General features: G+C 41.1%; 1 long non-coding RNA gene across 1 annotated transcript; it reads right to left on the reverse strand.

The window, feature by feature from the left end:
- Positions 1–16,489: 16,489 nt before the first annotated feature.
- Positions 16,490–20,746, reverse strand: LOC101734260. Its single transcript, XR_208890.4, has 6 exons — positions 20,647–20,746; positions 19,634–19,749; positions 19,167–19,348; positions 18,546–18,772; positions 17,861–17,997; positions 16,490–17,245 (listed from the first exon to the last, which is right to left on the reverse strand). It is a non-coding gene; the product is annotated as an uncharacterized LOC101734260 (long non-coding RNA).
- Positions 20,747–20,790: the final 44 nt, after the last annotated feature.

Raw genomic sequence — 20,790 nt, forward strand, 5'->3', positions numbered from 1 at the left:
CTGGAGGAGAACTGACTTCTGCTTCATTGTTTTCAAGGCTCAGAACCTCAGAACAGCAAGGGGTAAACAAATGCTGCTTTTTAAAGCAATTATATTTGCACATAACGTAACCACTGAAAATGATGAGAAAATTTGTGTATATCGAAATCGCCCTTTACATTTTTGAAAGAAATTCATAATATTTACATGTGTGTAATTGAGACAGCAGTGCTAATTTTGTCCGAGGCAGCTACAGATAGATATACACATTTTGTTTGCATTATTAGAAACCTAGATTTAAAAACCTAGACCCCCCAGGCTGCATCCTTTTCTGAAACTGGACACCATAAATATTATTTTACCCTTTTAATTTCTTTGAACTTTAAAACCACAAAACGTAATCAGAACCTTTTTGCATTAACTTCACAGCACAGGAACAAATAAAATAAATGGATCTTTGTTCCAGTAATCCTGGAGTATTAAAATGGATCCAATACCTGTAACCCGTTTTCTACCAGGTGTATTTCTTTAGGGGCAGACTGCAGTCTAGCATTGATCACTGTGCAGTGGAAGGGTTAGAAAATACTATCTGCAGCGCAAAAATTTTTAATAGCAATTTCTATATTAACACTGATATGAGAGAGGCCAGCTCAGTCACAACATATAGGCCAAGACAAGTAGATTTCTCCACCATTAGTCTATGTGCAGTGCCCAGCTGAAAAACTGCAAGGGTTATGTAATAACAAGGAAAAAGCGTTTACTTAATGCCTATTCAGGGTATGTATTTAAAGCAGAAGCTTCTGCGGGAGTCTATGATTTGTGCAGAGGCACAATTTTTTGTCCCTTAGCACTCCAACTTCCCAAGACAAAGGGACACAAGGAATTTTGGGATCACCATGCTTATGGCAGTGAAATATAATAAAGGGTATAAATACATTAGAGGGTTATGTGTGGTCTGTAACACAGACTCACGAGTGGAAATTGGAGCCCCAAGGGCTCTGCCCAGAGTAAACAGCAGATACAAGGAACTTCCTTGCGGCCAGGCTTGTAAACTAAAAGTTTATTGCAGCACACAGACAACCATTAGTCCCCCATAAGGGGCTGCTGCCTAACTCATTTCGTGCTTCACTTAGCTCTTACTCATATCAGTGCCTTCCACAGCAACTGATAGCTGTTGAGGGTCACTTCCCCGTGACATAAATATGAAGCCCCCTGCACAGTCAATTAGTTCAGGAAAAGCACTCTGTCCCTTTTTTGGATAATAATCAAGGGTCCTGGGTGACCTGCAATGCTTTACATTTATGTCAGTTAGCAGTGGCTAATCAAAAGCTCATGGGTGCCATTACCCTTGACAAGGATTAATTAGCAGATTAGGGCACTGTTTTATTACATTATATATATGATACATGTATAGCGTAATCTAAGTTCATATGTTTTACTGAACACTTATAGAAAAATAGAATCAAAAGGGTTATTGCCCATCAAGTAAGAGTCAGAAAACTTAATGCCCAATAAAGACTCTCTCTCGTGTCCAAGGGGATAATAAGCAACAGGCGCCCCCGGCAGCAGACAGGTAAACCCTGCTTGTTTTCCTTCCCTCATGCTAATGGTCTTTTCCCATCCTATAAAACACCCGTCTGGATACAGTGCTCTGTCTGTACTTGGTTACAGGTTTTCTTTGATGGGCCTGTATCTGAAAAGGGACTATTAGCTTTCCTGTGGGTGTTGCTGCTAATATCTGTAATTTTGTGGCTATTAGGTTGACTTTGATTAACTCTATAATTTGCAGAGACAGCCTTCCCTTGTGTTTTAGGACCAAGAGGGTGGTCTCCTTGGTTCTGGCCATGTACAGGCACCTAGCACTGCTTTTAGGAGAGACTCCCGGAATGACAGCTGGCAGCACTATCCAGGTGCCTGAGGTTTGCGGAAAGGCACAGGATTGCTTAGAAGTGTATAATGGAGTGCCAAAATATACACCATGCAAACGCCTTCTGTGCTATTGCACACAGAAATGCACAAAATGCCAAAAGGGGTCTCTGGTGTGACTCTATGCAAAGGCTCTTTAGCATTTACAGTATGAGGTCTAACAGGGCATGAACCTGATAAGGGTCTCTGTTTTATGTGCCTTATTCAAACATGCATTGAATTATTTATATTTAGTTTTAACTCTACACCCAGAGCAGCTTTGAGTAACTCCTTCTTATCATAAAGAGAAATTACTCTTAAGGTCCCCATACACGAGGCGATTTCACTCATTGTGCGACAAACGATTATATCGACAAATGATCGTATGGCGATCGGGTTTCCATACGATATGCCATCTACGGGCAACGATAATTTGCAAAAGATTTCATCGTATCATTATCGTAAAATACATACGATCGTACATCTATGTACGATCCAATGTCGTGGCGGAAGCGGTATTTATTTATGTTCGTTGACTTCCGCTGCTGGCAATCATGACATGCGTAGAGAACAATCGTTCGAAGACAAATGTCTGACACTGACACCAACTGGCAGATTTTATGGTTAAACAACTAAAATATTTAAACCTGGCCGATCGATTTTGGGGACGATAATGTCGGGTCGATTATTGGGCCGACGAGCGTTCGCACACCATCAACTATACGACAACTTAACAATAGTATCGGATCGTTCGGGAATCGGACGTTTGACAGTAAAAAATCGGCCTGTGTATGGGGGCCTTTACTATCTATGGATTCTAAAATCCAGAACTATTTTGCATGGTTTCTCCTTAATGGAGCAGTTCAGTGTAAAAATAAAAAATGTTTTCAGTATAGTTAGTAAATGTAATCTATAAAGTCTGGAGTGGGCAGATGTCTAACATAATGGCCATAACACTACTGTTAACTGTAAAGGTGGCCACGTTAAGATTTCTCTCTCCCTAACAACCAATTTATGTGCAATCCAACTAATCAGTCAAATTCCCCTAAGGTTAGCGGGCACTGAACGACCATACATTTAGCCGACATTGGTGAAAAAATCGATCAGGCAGGTTTGAAAATTTTCATCGTTAGCAAATAAATTTATCCATTGTCCAATTGTTTGCAGGCCCAAGCAGGTAGCTACCTACAGTTTTTCTAGCTTTAACTAGACAATATCACTTGAAATGGTCGATTTCAATGATGGACAATTCGTACTTTTAAACGATTGTTTCAGGATATGCTTGGTCCTACAATAACAAAAAGATCTTAATGTGTATGGCCAACTTTAAGGTCCAGTGATTGTCTATTTTCTCCAACCTGACTGTACTTTGTGGGGGGGGCTCAAAGGCTAAATGCACTGTGGTGGTGAAGCCCAGAAATATTCCGAGATCACAAGGTTATGCCATTACCTGTGTTTTCATAATTATGGCAGTTCTGTATAGGATAAGAATATCTGTATAGGATAAAAATATAACAAGGGAGATATCCACATTCATCTAGCTGTGTGCCTATTTGTTTAGGCAGGCCATGTTCCCTCTGGCTTCTTGTGAGGAAATTATAACCCCAAAGAAGGTATGTCAAATATAGGTTGTTTGGGTCAGTCAGCTTGAATGACAATGGCAGTTTAGGAAAGGCAAAAGCTGTAAACTGATTCAGAATTGTATGGGGTAAAGAACAATAGAGATAAAAACGGTGAAAATAAATATTTAGGGGGCCATTCATTAAAGCACAATTTTTTGCCAATTAAAAGCACGATTGGAAAACATTTCAGAGTAACCACGATAATTTCTGAAAATTGTGCAAACATTATTTTCTTGGTTGTATGAAAAAGTCACTAAATTTTCATAATAAACTGACTAGAGAAACTGAAACTTTAAGCCAATCCATAGTACTAATGATATAGGTATTTACAGTTGTCACAGTAGCTTCCTATCTTGGATTCTGTTAGAACTGTCCAGAAAAGTGCACAAGCTCAGTGGGGTCTGAGCGGCTGTGGAGAAGCTAAGCTTAGGGGTTGTTGCAAATTATGAAGCAGAAAATTAGATATGTCTGTCATATAAGCTGATTGTACAGGGTTAATTATTCAGTTCTTATGCAGGTGCCCTGGTTTCAAATCTGTCGTTTAATGTGAATCTGAATGAATTACTAATCAGCCTACTAGCTACAGTTACATTTATATTCTATTCATGCAGTATATTTTGAGACTAAGGCTGATGCCACACAAGGCGTAGGGCTGATATTTTCGGCAAGAGGAAAACCACTTGGTGAAAATTCAGCCCTACGCCTGCTACTTGTGCCTGCACCCGAATGAATGGGATACGCTCGGGTGCAGGCACATGTAGCCGATATACGCATGAAAACGCAAGAGAATGCAAAGTCTCACGTTTTCATGCGTATATCGGCTACATGTGCCTGCACCCGAGCGTATCCCATTCATTCGGGTGCAGGCACAAGTAGCAGGCGTAGGGCTGAATTTTCGCCAAGCGTTTTTTTGCTTGCCGAAAATATCAGCCCTACGCCTCGTGTGGCATAAGCCTTAGTAACTGACAAGAGCACAGAGCATGTGCAGGGAATCAACAGAAAGGAAGATGGGGAGTTACTGGGCATCTATGGAGGCACAGATCTTCCCTGCTAAAGGGCTGTGCTTGCCCTGGGCTGGTACAAACACAAAACATAATGTACAACATTTCTGCCCTACTTCTTTAGTTAAACTTTAGTTTTCCTTTAAGCTTTAGTTCTCCTTTAGGGCAAAGATAGACAGGGAGATTAGTCACCAGGTTTCCAAAATTTGATTGTAGCGGCTAATCACCGTGGCAGCGAGTTCCATAGACGGCTCGTCCGCATGTATACTCATTCTTCGCCCTTAAAGGACATGTAAAGCTTACATTTGCCTACAATGTATATCAGTTGGGCACATCACTCCCACCCAAATGGCATAATTTGTACTGCATATATCCCCTCCATTTGCCAGCACCATCACATTTTCCTAAAGCAAATAGCAGCTTTCACCCGGTGGCCATTTTTCCTGATACGTAATCAGATACATTAATATCTGCAAACAGCATACACACACACAGACCCTTATTCAGCATACATTTCATCAAGAACACAGGCTCACACAGGCACAACTGTCTGATAGTGTCTGCTTTGAGTTGAGCTCAGGAGAGGAGGTTAGGAGAAAAAAAAGAAGCAGACAGCTAGAGCTGAGTTTCTATGGGAACCAGCAATGCTCCTCACTGGCTGCTAGACTGGGGGGCGTGTTGGGTAATCTGAGCTTAGAACAACTGAGCATGCCCACAAGCCGACAGCCAAAGCAAATTCCTGAGGGTGGGGGCTGAGTGGGTTACAGGAGGAGAAGCAAATCTAAGTGATTAAGGGGATGTTGCAGCCTTACTATTAACCTCTGGGCAACCAGAGTGGCAGGAATTGAAAGATTTCAAAGAGGCTGTTCACTGATTAAATTTTTGTGTGGGGGGCTTACATGTCCTATAAGGCTTTCAGATAAGGAGTCTCTTTCCTGTATATCCAAATAGGCACATACACAAATTACACTGTGCTTGCTTTTCTGCTCTGGCTGTAAAATAAGAATTGCTGTAGCTTGAAGCTGGAAGGTTATAATTTGGCTGTTGATGTGTATGTGTGGCTTGAACAAGATGGCTTCAATGTTTTTTCATAGTTTTGTAAGACAACTCCCGGTTCTGTGTTTCCTCAGTGAGTGATGTTAGTGAGTCACGGAAGACTCACTCATTTTCACAGACATATATATACAATACCATCAAGAAGACGATGACTAAAAGGTAACACCTGGGCTGCTAAGTTTTTTCATGTTTATCTAGTCCATGCTTTTTTTCAAGTTCCTTTACTGCTCCAGACCCCACAAGTTCCATCAAACATTATTCCACTTTTAACAAAGGATTACTTTGTTTTTCCTTCCAGTATTTATTCCATGCCTGGAACCTCAAGTTAGTATTTATTTAAATGCAAATGGCTGCTGTGTGTGGCCAGGGCCGGATTTCAAAACCGGCCGCCCCGAGGCCGCCCCCGGTCGCACGCCCCCCCCCCCCCCGAGTGCGCATGCGTGAACAGCGGGAATGTGCATGCGCGAACAGCGCGGGGGGGGTGCGCGTGCAATCGTGAACAGTGGGGGCGGGGGTAGGGGTTGGGGATGCAAGCGGGCATGCGCCGTAGGCCAAACTTGCATACGGTGCAGTGGGGAGAAGTCCCCATTGCTCCATATGGGAACACAAATTTTTAAATTTTGGTGCAGCGGGGTGGCATGCCGCCCCCAGGTTTCTGCCACCCTAGGCACGGGCCTGTGTGTGGCTACAGAGCTGGTGCAAATCTGCAATGGTTAATGTGCACAGGAAACCCTGGAGCCACTTTTTAAATTAATCAGATAAAGGGTCAGATGGTATAGGTTTATATATGGGCCTGTGTTTGAAATAAGATTGGGCTGATGGAGACTCTACTAGACTGGCCCCCCCTTTCCACCAGTAATTTTATAGGCCAGCCCAACCCAGCTGCTGAAAAAGTTTGAGGATACAACAGTTGTTTTCTAGGCCTGTATCAGTAAGCATCGGGCCAAAATTCTAGGTTTTGTTTGTTTTTTGTTTTTTAAAGGGATGGTTCACCTTTAAGTTAATGTTAAGTAACATTTAAGCTGGTCTCTTTCAAAACTACTTTATCATTTCTTAATAATTTGCCTTTGTTTCCAACTTCTTTCTACCTTTCCAATGGGGGTCACTGACCCCAACAGCGAGTATTGGTACATTTTATTACAGGTATGGGATCCCTTATCCGGAAACCCATTATCCAGAAAGCTCCGAATTACAGAAAGCTTGTCTCCCATAGACTCCATTATAATCAAATAATTCAGAATTTTAAAACTGATTTCCTTTTCTCTGTAATAATAAAACAGTACCTTGTACTTGATCCCAACTAAGATATAATTACTCCTTATTGGGGCAGAACAGCCCTAATGGGTTTATTTAATGGTTAAATGATTCCCTTTTCTCTGTAATAATAAAACAGTACCTGTACTTGATCCCAACTAAGATATAATTACCCTTTATTGGGGGCAGAACAGCCCTATTGGGTTTATTTAATGGTTAAATGATTCCCTTTTCTCTGTAATAATAAAACAGTACCTGTACTTGATCCCAACTAAGATATAATTACCCCTTATTGAGGGCAGAACAACCCTATTGGGTTTATTTAATGGTTAAATGATTCCCTTTTCTCTGTAATAATAAAACAGTACCTGTACTTGATCCCAACTAAGATATAATTACCCCTTATTGGGGGCAGAACAGCCCTATTGGGTTTATTTAATGGTTAAATGATTCCCTTTTCTCTGTAATAATAAAACAGTACCTGTACTTGATCCCAACTAAGATATAATTACCCCTTATTGGGGGCAGAACAGCCCTATTGGGTTTATTTAATGGTTAAATGATTCCCTTTTCTCTGTAATAATAAAACAGTACCTGTACTTGATCCCAACTAAGATATAATTACCCCTTATTGGGGGCAGAACAACCCTATTGGGTTTATTTAATGGTTAAATGATTCCCTTTTCTCTGTAATAATAAAACAGTACCTGTACTTGATCCCAACTAAGATATAATTACCCCTTATTGGGGGCAGAACAACCCTATTGGGTTTATTTAATGGTTAAATGATTCCCTTTTCTCTGTAATAATAAAACAGTACCTGTACTTGATCCCGACTAAGATATAATTAATCCGTATTGGAGCCAAAACAGTTCTGTTGGGTTTAATTAATGTTTTATTGATTTTTTTTGTAGACTTAAGGTATGGAGATCCAAATTACGGAAAGACCCCTTATCTGGAATACTCTTGGTCCCGAGCATTCTGGATAACAGGTCCTATACCTGTATTAACTACTGCCTTGCTGGGGTATTTAGCATACTAGCAACAAACAGCTGCTGAACACTGAGGAGCTGCTAAATAATAAGTAGAACACTTAAAAAAAACAGAAAATAACTCAAGACCAAATTCTGTCTCAGAATATTACTGTCTACATCATAATAAAAGCTAATTTGAAGGTGAACTATCCGTGTATATTCTTTTATTATCACTTTACCATGACGGCACTACTAATTAAAAGCGGCACACTAATTGCCAAATTACAGCCTTCCAGAGACAACAGTGCCTGCAAAAATTAAAGGGCTTACGAACCTGTGCTACTTTAAAGGCATAGGAGAGAGTCAAGCAGCAGAGAGAAGATAAGCAATGACAGCAACAAACAATTTTCAAATTTACAGTAAATACAAAACTTTTAAATGAGAAAAGGAACATAATACTACTACTGATTTAAAGAAAAAATAAAAATACAAAAACAATATACAGGCTCCACAGTCAGGAAAAAGTAACACCTTCCTTTCAGATGACAGAATCTATGGCATATTCTGAGACAATTTGCAAAGGATCAAGATGAAGGAATGTCTTTCTAACAATGTTTCTATGTAGTAAATGTTTGGGCCCCTGATATCCCTGTCTCAGGCATGCGAAACCCAATAGTGGCATCAGCCACCACACAGTCATAATGCTGGGGTGCACTGTAGCCCAAGGTTAATTTCACACCTCTGTAACTGCCATTTTTCTCTTATCAAAACACATAACTCTTTTCAAGAGTTTCCTATACCAGGAAGTTCCTGAAATATTGAACCCCAGGAGTACCAGAGTTATAGGGGAATGCTCTCTGTATATGCATCATTTACAGCTTGCAGTACACTTATAGTCTATAAAGGTTACTTAAAGGTAGTGTGCTAGCTGTTTGGATGCTTGTGGTTGGGATAAGGGGTTTGAACACATGCATAAAGGAAAGAAAGGGTGTCATGGGGTAACAGTAACCCCTTGTTTTCTCTTACTGTTGCACAGGACGAGGAAATATAGAACTATTCTTGGGTAACCAGGGACACCTTCTGGTCATAAGAGAGAACTGCACAAGCAGGGCTGAGGATTATTATTAATAATAATAATAATAATAATAAAAAAAAGTATGAGTGTATGGTATGTGACTTATAAAGAAAGATGTCCCACTGTATATATCATAGCACTTTCTACACAGCAGCCCTATGCCCTGCATGGTGGCACAGTGTTTAGCACCGAGGTTCTTCGATTGGTTCTGACTTGCCTAGGGCAGTATCTGCAAAGAGGTTGTTCTCCCTGAGTCTGCATAAATCAAACAAAACAGACAGAAGCTTCTCAGCTGCGCAAATGGGTTGTCACAGTTGTCATGGGTTTTCACAAGAGCAACCAATATTCTTCCCAGGGATTGTTAGCAGTCTGCAGAGCGTCACCTGCCTGAAATGCTCATTGCAACTGACAAGGCTGAGGATATCAGAATATACTATACAAAACTTTTGATGGCATAAAACTTACCAGGAATAACGTTATTTAAAGATTCTGGCAAATTGGAAGATGGACTGAGCAACTAGTAGAAGTTCTGTTTGATATAATCTACTGCAACCTATTTGATTACAAATATACATTCAAAAGAATTAAAAACAATAGACTGAAAAAAATCTTTATTTCTGGTGTACTCTATGAAAAAAAACTGAACTAAAAAAATAAATAAATAAAAGTAATTGGAAATTGAACAACCCCTTTAATGTGTTGAGTATGCACCCCTAGATGCCTGGCTTGGCATTACCATAACTACCTGTAAGTGAGAATGAAGAGTGGCACCCACTAAGCAAGGTTGCTTAACTCATTTATTTAAGCTACAGACTAACATTTTATCAGAAGGGAGGCTTGCCCCCATAACCATTATTCTTTTGTCACTCTGTGGCTGAAATAATTTGGTAAAGCACCTCTGCATCACCTCAGTGTTTGTGCGACACCTCAGTCTCACTTATTGCTTGCACTATGTGAAGGGACACTGATGCCAGGGCTTACAAAATGTGCTGAATTCTAAATATTCAGATACTCCAGTTGGCTTTGGATTGGTTTTAAACCCAAAACTTTAGGGTTGCAGACATAAAAAATTATTCCCCCCCCTCACAGAGGTAAAAAAGACCAGAGCAATAAAACGACCCAAATCGCAATGGTTGTAATAAAACAGGTCTTAATTATAATGGGCTATATTTTATATCTACATAGGTGGCCTATACTGCCCAATATCTTTTAACCATGGAACCAAAAGCACAACAGAGCCTGCATGTAGCTGACACTCATTTGAAACATACCTGTTGTTACAAATACATCCAGCCATTACGTGCAAAAGAAGTACAAAATCATCCTTGAAAGTACCACACTTTATCCCTTAACATACAAAATTTAGAATGTCAGCTACAGGCCCCTTTCTCAAATATTATTGGCAGGCAAAGTGCTTTATCAGTAGTGTTAAGGGTTGGACATGCCTACAAACTGCCACAAATACACATCACCTATCAACTGTGCCAACAATGTTATGCCAATCAGTACTGTTTATGAAAGCTGCTGTTTCTAGATGTAGAAAGTAAAACCTTAGAGATTTGTTCACCCTGTTGCAGTTCATAAAGTGTCCATTAGATGTCACCTTACAGGCCAGACCACATGAACATTTATACTGTATTATAAGGCAGTCCTGTCCACCTTATCACATGTAGTAAGATGATAATTTCTCATACATTGTGTTAAAGGGACAGATTATATAAAATGATGATGTCATACAGTGAAGTCTATAGAGTTGTTGAGCATTCTGGGCACCATAAAAACCTTTTGGAAGGTCCCACCCAGCCCACGGACCTCCAGTTGGACAGCCCTGTTATAATGGATACAATGGATATAATAGCAACAGGTTGGATAAATCCTGTGTGGCCATACTCATTTAAGGGGAAGCTGACCTTTATAAAACATAGCATTTTCAAATATTATGCCACAAAATAATCACTTTTCTTCAACTTTCTACTTTAAAAGTTTTGGTAAGAATTAGGTTGGAAATATAAATTAATTTCTTTTTTAAATTCAGTACTGTATTTTGCCAACTACCTTTTAAATCCAGGTCTGGACTGGGCTTCAAAATAGACCCTGGCATTTCAAGTACACAACGACCTAAAAAGCCCCCACTACACAATAAATATTGACTGTGTGTGGTGTTTTACATCAGCCCTTCTGGCATTTGCCAACACCCATAGATTGACAGTCTGAGCCTGCTTATATCTGATACATTAGTTGATAAAGCAGCATCAGAGGAATCTCAGCAGCTAATGCATTCATTGTAACAGCTGCTCTGTGACAAGAAGCATGCGGCTTTTGCCGATGAGAAATCTAATCACTAGTGATGGGCGAAAGTGCAACTGCTCTGGTGGCAGAGGCCAAGCAAACTTCGCTGGGGCTATCCGTTTGCAGAACCCAACTGGATGGAAGTGTTTTTGGATGCATCAGGCCAGGGCTGGGGAGCTCATACGAGAGAGATGATAGTTCAGGGATTGTGGAGTTCAAATCTGTCCCATCTACCTTCGAATGTGCTATCGTGGAAGCCCTGAAGCATCTCAGGCCTTGTTTGGTTTGTGGGGTGCTGCTGTAAAGATAAGATCGGACAACATGGCGCTGTCTTACATCAGAAAGCAAGTTGGGACAGGCAGTATCAGACTGATGAGAGAAGTCAAGCTAATCATGGACCGGGCTCAAACCCACCTAGTAGACATTACAGCAGTTCATATAGCAGGAGCCAAGAACCATCAGGCGGATGTTCTGAGCAGAGTCTTAATAGACAGAGGGGAGTGGGAGCTGAAGGGGGAAGTCTTCAGTTGGATAACCTCCAGATGGGGCACTCCATAGATAGACTTTATTGCCTCGGAGAAGAACCACAAGATCAGCCATTTTTTCTCCAGAGTCCCATCCCGTCATGCGATGGGGACGGATGCATTCACGCAGAGCTGGGAGAGCCTTTGGGCTTATGAGTTCCCTCTGTTCTTCAGGGTATTGAGAAAGATTTTGGTATACCACATGAAAGTGATAGCAATAATTCCAAACTGGTCTCGCAGGTCATGGTACCCGCTGCTCAGGTGACTTTCAATCCAGAAACCTCTGACATTGCCTCTAGTGGAGGATCTGAAAGGTCAAGGCCCTTATCTTCACCTGAACCTTTCCAAGCTCAACTTGGCGGCTTGGAGATTGAGAAGTCCAGATTGAGGTCACAAGTTTGTTCTGATCAAGTTATAGAGACCTTACTCCATTCAAAAAATAGATGTACAGTTAACACATATGACAGAATCTGGGATCGGTTTTTCTCCTGGGAGCAGGATAAAGGTTGCAATCCCTTAAACCCCTCAACACCAGTCATTTTGGATTTTCTTCAATCCGCCTTGGACTATGGCTTGAGTATAAATTCACTTAAAGTACAGGTTTCAACTTTGTCTGCAGTTTTAAGGAAAAGATGGGCTGAGGAGCCTTTGATTGAACAATTCTTCAGAGCAGTGTTAAGAATTAACCCACCAGTCAAGAAGTCAGTCCCACCATGGACCGTTGGTCCTCCAAGCTTTATCTTCTCCACCCTTCGAGCTGGTTGATCAGATCTCACTATGGTGCCTGTCTCTCAAGACTATCCTACTCGTGGCTCTGACATCTGCCAGGAGAATCTGTGATTTGCAAGTCTTCTCAGTGGAACAGCCATACACTGTGTTTCATGAGGGTAAAATTGTCTTAAGACCTGTGCCTTCCATTTTACCCAAAGTAGTTTCAAAGTTCCATTTGAACGAACCTATTATTTTACCTGCCTTCCCCACGGATAGTGAGCAGAGCTCTCTGGATGTGAAAAGAGCCTTGGAAGTGTACATTAAAAGAACAGAATCCTTTAGGAAATCTCAAAGGCTGTTAGTAATTCCTGCTGGATCAAGGAAGGGGCAAGCAGCTTCGAGAAGTACCCTAAGTAGTTGGATTGTGAAAGCTATTATGGGAGCCTATAAAGAACAGGGCAGATCATCACCTAAAGGTGTCAGGGTGCATTCCACCAGTAGTGTTGTGGCCTCTTGGGCGGTGGAGGCAGGTGTATCGTTGGAGTCCGTGTGCAGAGCAGCTACTTGGGCATCCTCTAATACGTTTATTAAGCATTATAAGCTAGATTTGATTTCTTTGGCTGAAGCCCAGTTTGGGCGTTCAGTCTTGTCCGCACTCAAAAAATAAATGTCACGCATCAAAGTTTTTGTCTCCCTCTCTTGTGTATTGCTGTGGTATTTACCCATTTGTGTTTTCATGCTGCCTGGGGATGACCAGAAAAGGAGAAAAATTTTTATACTTACCGTAATTTTCCTTTCCTGGTCATCCCCATGGCAGCATGCCCACCCTATTAACCTTTCTGCTTTATTTTACAGCTTGAAAACTAAGACAGGGAGGTACCATTGGGGGAGGTATTTAAGCGTGATAAGGAAGTGTGTTTTCTTGAAACAATTTTCTCCTATATCAAATGTCAAATTCAGCCCTTGAGGTAGCCTTGTGCACAATTTATAGATCCACGTCACTTCTGCCTGTAACAGTTTTGATGGTATATCGCCCCCCTCTAGCTCCTGCGGTCACTAACACACCCTACATTACCATTACTACACTCACTAAAGTGCCTAGAGACTGTTTTTGTCTCACTTCTTGATTTTATTAAGTTTAAATATTCTCTAGCCCTCTCCTTTAGTGGTCTGGGGGTACAGCCAACATATTGCTTCACACATCTCATGCAGGTAAGCAGGTATACAACTTAGTATTGCAATTTATATATCTCCTTATATCATAATGCTTATTTGTCACAATGCATACAATAAAATCCGAGACCTGCACTACTGTACAAGTCACACATTTCCTTGCACTGCATCTATACATCCCTTTACTTTGTAACCAAGTCGTTCTTTGGTCACCCTGCACATACAGACTAGAAGCCAAAATAGAACCCACATTGGTAGCCTTTCTCACTACCATCCGAAAACCTGAATCAAGGACTTCTTTAAAGGCTTGGTCAGCATACAACACCGGCAGATATTTTCCTATAATCTGTTTAATCTGGTCAAACTGTCTAATGAACTTAGTTATAAGCATCACTGGGCTTCCAGAGCAAGGTTTTGTGTATACTGCTGTCACTATTTCCCCTTCCTTAAAGGTCAGTGATAGATTCAGACAGACTATTTGGTTTGCATTACAGGAACTGGTAAACGTAAGGTTCAGAGCCATATTATGAAGACCAGTAAAATGCTCTTCAGTTCTATCCCACACGAAAAACAAGTCGTCAATGTAGAAACCATAAACCACCACATGTTTGATACCAGATGCATCACCCCCAAGGACATGGGTCTCCTCCCACCACCCCATGTAACGGTTGGCAAAAGTGGGTGCAAATCACGCCCCCATGGAAATAGTTATGTGTGAGAAGATACCAAATCACTTCCACAAAGAATTCTTTCACTTCCTCAGTATATCAACTGTACTGTAAGTGGTATTTCACCACCTCAACCCCACTTGCATGTGGTATACTGGAGTTTAAATGTTCCCTAGCCCTCTCCTTTAGTGGTCTGGTGGTACAGCCAACATATTGCTTTAAACATCTCAAGCAGGTATGCAGGTATACAACTGACTTAGTATTGGAAGTTATATAACTCCTTAGATCATAACACTTATTTGTCACACTGCATACAAAAACAATCCGAGACCTGCACTACTCTGCACGTCACACATTTCTTTGCACCGCACCTACACATCCCTTTACTATGTACCCAAGTTGTTCTTTGATCACTCCCCACATACAGACTAGGAGCTAAAATAGAGAGCTAAAATAATTTCTGGCTACAGACTTGGGGCAGGAGCACCCAGGTCAACAGCCCCATTTGGTATGCATAATGCTTTCTTGTTTGGAAGTGGGTTCTCCCTGGGCGTGAGTTTCTTCAAATGAGCGCAGGCTCCGGGCAGGTTGCACGTGGACCAAAGTTATTTGAGCGGTAAGAAGTTTTTGTGTGGGGGAACCTGTATTGCCTTTTCCAGATGGGCATCTGTATTTTATTTTTAAACTAATTTCCATGTTTGAACTAGCCCTTAAACTGTGTGCTGAGGATATATATTTTTTTCTTGAAGGTCACAATTTGTAGTCTTACAGCTGGCCAGGAACTAATGGTTAGCCAATCACACTCTGACTCCATAGAAACAAGTAATATGCTTCTAGTTATGAAGCTCACTGTGCCAGAACTGCGTGATATTTGATTATTATTGTCATTAAAGCTTAATTATAAAGCAACAAATAGCACTGTATAATGAATTATGGGAGACCACAAAGATTACAACAAAGACAAAGCAATTACAAACAATGGAACAGGCATAAACAAACCAATACATGACTTTTTCCTTGTAGGCTACTGCCAGATAGGGCTGACTCCCCCTGAATCAGACCCGTCTGGCAATACCCTAAGAGTTTAGGGAGAAGACACACAGAGAGATTAGTCGCTGCGACTTTTTAAAAAAAAAAAACAAAAAAAAAACACGGTTGCGATGACCAATCGCATTGATTTACTGCCGTAGATTAACACCAACTATTGGTGAGTTGTTTGCTCTGGCCTGATTAGTCGCCGTGACTTGTCCCATGTGTCTTCGCCATTATAGTCTAGGGCAGTGGTTCCCAAACTGTGGGGCTGTGGCTCCCGTACCTAAATAAAGAAAACATAAATCTAACATAATTCCTATGATTATTCATTTTCCAACTAGAATATAGTCCAACTATATAAAAAAGTATATTCCCTTATTTGTAAAGGTACACTGTTTCATTACCAACTAGGAACCAGATATGTCTGACCATATTATCTAGTTTCTATTACTGTTCCTTTTCCCACTAGATTTTAGTCCAACTATACTGAAAGATCTATTTCCTAGTCTGTAAAACTGCTCTGTTCCTCTCTGCAGCTATGTTTCCACACATTCACTACCGGGTTTAACACTGTAACCAATCAAAGGTACCAGATTCGTGCAGCGCTCTTGGTGCCAAGGGTTCATTGGTTTTTGCCGCATACCTGATGCATTAGCTCAGTGGGACGCTTGGCATTGCTAAATAGCCTTTGAATAGATTCAATTACGAATTACCCATGTTACTGTTACCTCATAATCTTGAGAGAATGTGGATAGTAATTGTGTGTCATACCTAGCAGCTGAATTTGCTTAAACATGCCTAACATATTGGGTAAGAAAAGGCACAGGATACATAGCAGAATCCATACTCCCCGTGGATACACAACAGGGTATTTAAATAAACCAGTGATCCCCAACCAGTGGCTCGGGGGCAACATGTTACTTGCCCCTCTCAGTGCCCCCAAACCAGGGAGTTATTTTTGAATTCCTGACATGGGGGCAAGTTTTGGTTGAATAAAAAAAAGATTTACTACCAAATAAAGCCTCCTGTAAGCTGTGCATAGAGGCCGCCTAATAGCCAATCACAGCCCTTACTTGGCACCTCCATGAACTTTTTTGGTGCTTGTGTTGCTCTCCAAGTCTTTTTACATTTTAATGTAAGAGTAAGAAAGGTTGGGGACCCCTGATATAAACTATAGTAGTATTTCTAAGGCAAACACACTTTTAACAGTGCAGGGCAACAGTATATACTGTAATTACTTTCCTTTTTATTGGTGTTACTGTTCCTTTAAAATCATCAGTTTTCTCCTCTAAGACCAACGGGAAATGTATGGGGGTGGGAATTTAAGTATACAGTGATTTCAGGGCCTGTTTTTACCATGGATATTAAATATCAAGGCAACGCTAGTCTGTTAGTTCTTTAAATGTGCAGTACAGAAGTCAGAGTCTTGGAAACAGTTAGTAGGTAGCACATAGCAAGTCCCTAGTGTTCAAGTGGTTTGTTAATCTGGATACAGATTATATATATTTAAACATCTGTAAATGCCAGTCTTATCAGTAATGAAATCTTAATGAACTTTAAAGTCTTTGCCAGTCCTTGCTACTTCAATTTAGTCAGCGGGGGTGCTGGTGAAGCTGAAGGGGCGGGTTGATAGGTAGGATGCAAATATCGGACGCAGTTCCCTAGGGGATATTTTCACTGGAGTGACACAGAGTTTTGCTTGGTTCCATCTTTGATATGGACTGGGTGGGAATATTTCCCGGCTCCTCCTTTCTGAGCTGGCTCTTCTGGAGATATGGCTTTTAGAGGGAAGCCGGTGATAGGGTCACCTTCGGGAATATCACCTGCAGCTCTGTAAGGATTGCGCTAAAGGTCAGGATGTTGAGACTCTCTTCCTTTTCCAGCAGCTTTGTTGCTTTCAAGATGGGGGTTCCACTTCAATTCTTTGGCTGCCAGGCAACCCGGTTCATCCAGGACTCTGGCGGCATCTGCCGTATTATTGCCTGAAAGGAAGTGTACGTTTTTTGGAGATAACGGACCGCACCAGAAAAACAAAATATAACCTAAATATCAGTTACATTCCAACTGATGGCTTTATAGCAAATCTGCCACGAATCGTTAGGTCCAAAAATAAAACATTTTAATAAAAGTCATGGGTCTTCTGAAAAATGCAATGACCAATATGCATAGGATTATTCAGATTTGTGGCACGTGGAGCCCAAAATCTAAATAATGCATAACATTTTTGTTGTTTTGATGTTTTTGAAAGACTCGTTGACTTTTTAACTCATAATTATGTACAAAACCTGCTGTTAAAACTCATAATTTTGACTTTTTAAAGTCATAGTTCAACAGAATTTTTTATTTTTGGTGGCCCCACTGCTCTTCCATACATATCTGTGGATCCCCTTTTCAATTTGGGATCTAGTGCAACTGGAGGGCACAGAGAAGGTGCATAACAGTTGCTCCTAAGAACCTATGATCAAAGCCAACAAAAACCTATGTCAGCTACAATTCCTAAGGTCTTGGCAGGTAAAGAGAATTAAAATTCATAAAATGTTCAGAAGAAGGGTTTCTGTATTTCCCCTCACACAGGCAGGCACAGCAAAAATACATACTTTTCAAAACCACCACTCTTTTAGCTTCTTTTTCAGCTCCCAGCTGGTTTTCTTATAAAAGAACAGCTCCTTCTCCAGCTCTGCCACCTTTGCTTCATAAGCCTTGATGATTTCTGGAACAGCTTCATTGCCGTTATCTGAAATGAATTGATGAATTAATTGAATTGAAATGAATTGGTCAGAAACGTCACATCCCTAAAGTTCTAGCAGAACCTTACCCTTAAAGGAGAATGCAAGTCAAAATTTAAAAAGCATACTGCCCAATAGTCCTCCTATTGTTTAGTAAAAACGCCACACTTTTGGCTCACCTAATCAAATATTTACTCAGTCACACTTACTTCACATTTTCTAGAACAGGCAGCCATCTCTAAAAAGGTATTCTCCCTTCCTTTCCCTCCTTGCTTCATACTGCACATGTGTTTCATTCCCTCCCCCCCTCCCCTCTGGCAGATCCGCTTCTGATTGGCTGGTGGGCATGTGTAGCTCAGAACAGGAGACGGGATCAAGTTACACACATGCTCAGAGAATAGGAAGGCTGCCACTGGCAGCCTACAGGAAGGACAGAGAGATTTCAGTGATGTCACTGTAGTCTTCACATTGCTGTAGGCTGCCAGCACCATATCTCAGAAGAAAGCAGGGATCTGGGAATTTAGATATGCAGTAAAAAGAATGCCTTTAGACTTACTTTTAATTTATATTAACCTTTCATTGTCCTTTAAAGTGCTGTAAGAGGAGCTGTAGCTTTTGCTTGTGCTCCTTCTGCTGTTGGGTCAAACTTCGATCATTCTGAAGCATGAGATGTTCCAGGGAGGATTCTAGCTCTTGTAGCATGTTCCCTTTCTCTGTCACTTTCATGGCCAGTTCGGCTGAATGCAGCTGTAGTTTCCGTTCTGCTTCACGAAGACTCACAACCTGGAAAGAGCCCAATTTACTAGTAGAGACAAGAGTTGCTCTTCTCCTCATGTAGCCCAAGGCTTCATAACACATTGTTGGCATCACTCTCAGCAGCATTTGATTGGGTACTGATAGGGTAGAAGAAAGCACAACCTGCCCCCAAGCCAGAATGGTTTACAATGGCAGGCTTCCCACTACTAAGTAATGTTTGTAAAGTAAGGTAAACAACCTAAACCCACAGCGGCTGCTTATTACCCTCCTTACAGACCCCACACTGTGTGTCATTTAATCACTACTACTCAATGCGAGAGGCATTCTGGGAGCGGAAATGCTACAGGGCTATAGGTTGGACATTCTCTATAGGAATTATAAAATTCCAAAACATTTACACTCGTTCATAAAAACAACAAACCTTGTTGAAGTATCGGACAAGGATGGATCTGGTTTCTGAAGGCGAGAGAGAGCTGAACTTTTCAATGATGTCGGCTTCATTTTGGGTGAGAATCTGAGAAGAGTCTTTCAGAACCTTCTGCCTTCAATCGCAGCTTCCAAGGCTTCTATCCCCTCCTCCAGCTGGAACAGTGTGTGCTCTTCCTATGGCAACAGGTATCAGAGACCAATCAAGGTCAGTTTAGGTATCTAGAAACCAGTGGGTCCTGGTGCAGATTAGGTCCAGAGCCCATCAGAAGCAGTGAAGACTATGGGAAGGGATTGTGGCTGTGGGATAGCAGGTATGGTAGAGAGAGGTGGTCACTATAGTAGCAGTGGGGTCACTTTGCTAAATATATAGATAGATCCCACAAGGAAAAGTGAATACAGATTTTATTCTACCCCAACAAAAGGGAATAATTTCAACTCAAAAGAGCTAAAAGCACTTACTGCGTTCAGTAAAGCATTCTTCTCCAGGCATCCACCAGTAACCACTAAGAGTTGGACTCACGTGTGTTCTGTTTATATAGCCAAGTGAAGAATGCACCAACCAGGCTCTGAATGTCCTAACAGAATTTGAAGAATGCGCCGAATGTTACGTTCCCCAGGCCTTACATCGTTGACGTAGTCGCTTAGCGTCATGTGTTCGTTACATCACCCCGGGTCTAAGCACACAAAAACCTCCCCCCACAAAAAAAAGCCACCCCCAAAATGATCTAACACACCAAAAACATAAGCACACTCCAACACTTTTCCCCATAGCTCAAAATTGTGCAGCATGTCAACATAACAGAAAAAAAATCAATAACCACCCTTCGAAAAAACAAAAATGCACACCCCAAAACTCATCAGCACCCTTAACCCAAAAAATACAAGCACTCCACATATAAGCAGGCTCCAACAACCCCCTAATATTAAAGGAACAGTAACACTAGAAAATGAAAGAGCTTTAAAGTAATAAAAATATAATGCACTGTTGCCCTGCACTGGTAAAACTGGTGTGTTTGCTACAGTAACACTACTATAATTTATATAAGCTGCTGTGTAGCCACAGGGGCAGCCATTCAAGCTGGAAAAAAGGAGAAAAGGCACAGGTTACATAGCAGATAACAGATAAGTTCTGTAGAATACAATGGTGTTTTATCTGTTATCTGCTATGTGCCTGTGCCTTTTCTCCTTTGAATGGCTGCCCCCATGGCTACATAGCAGCTTATTTATATAAATTATAGTAGACTTTCTGAAGTAAACACACAACTTTTACCAGGGCAGGAGCACATTATATTTTAGTTACTTTTATACACTTTCATTTTTTGGTGTTACTGTTCCTTTAAGAGCACACACCGTACAGAGAATAGCAAGTGGGTAACAGATCCACAGCCTCCACTGAACAGCAAGTATTCAGGCAAGAACTGAATAAACTCCTGCATTTAATCCTGTCCCAAGAAAAGAATAATGTTACTCACTCAATAGCACACTGTGACACTGCCTTTAAGGAGCCATTCTCTCCATAGCATCCCTGAATAACCACTGAGGAACGCACTCACCTACAATCTATTTATACAGGCATTTAAAGAAGGCGCCGAATGTTACGTATTGGAGACGTCGCC

This window comes from Xenopus tropicalis, chromosome 8, assembly GCF_000004195.4.
Source record: "Xenopus tropicalis strain Nigerian chromosome 8, UCB_Xtro_10.0, whole genome shotgun sequence".
NCBI classification, from domain to species: Eukaryota; Metazoa; Chordata; class Amphibia; order Anura; family Pipidae; genus Xenopus; species Xenopus tropicalis.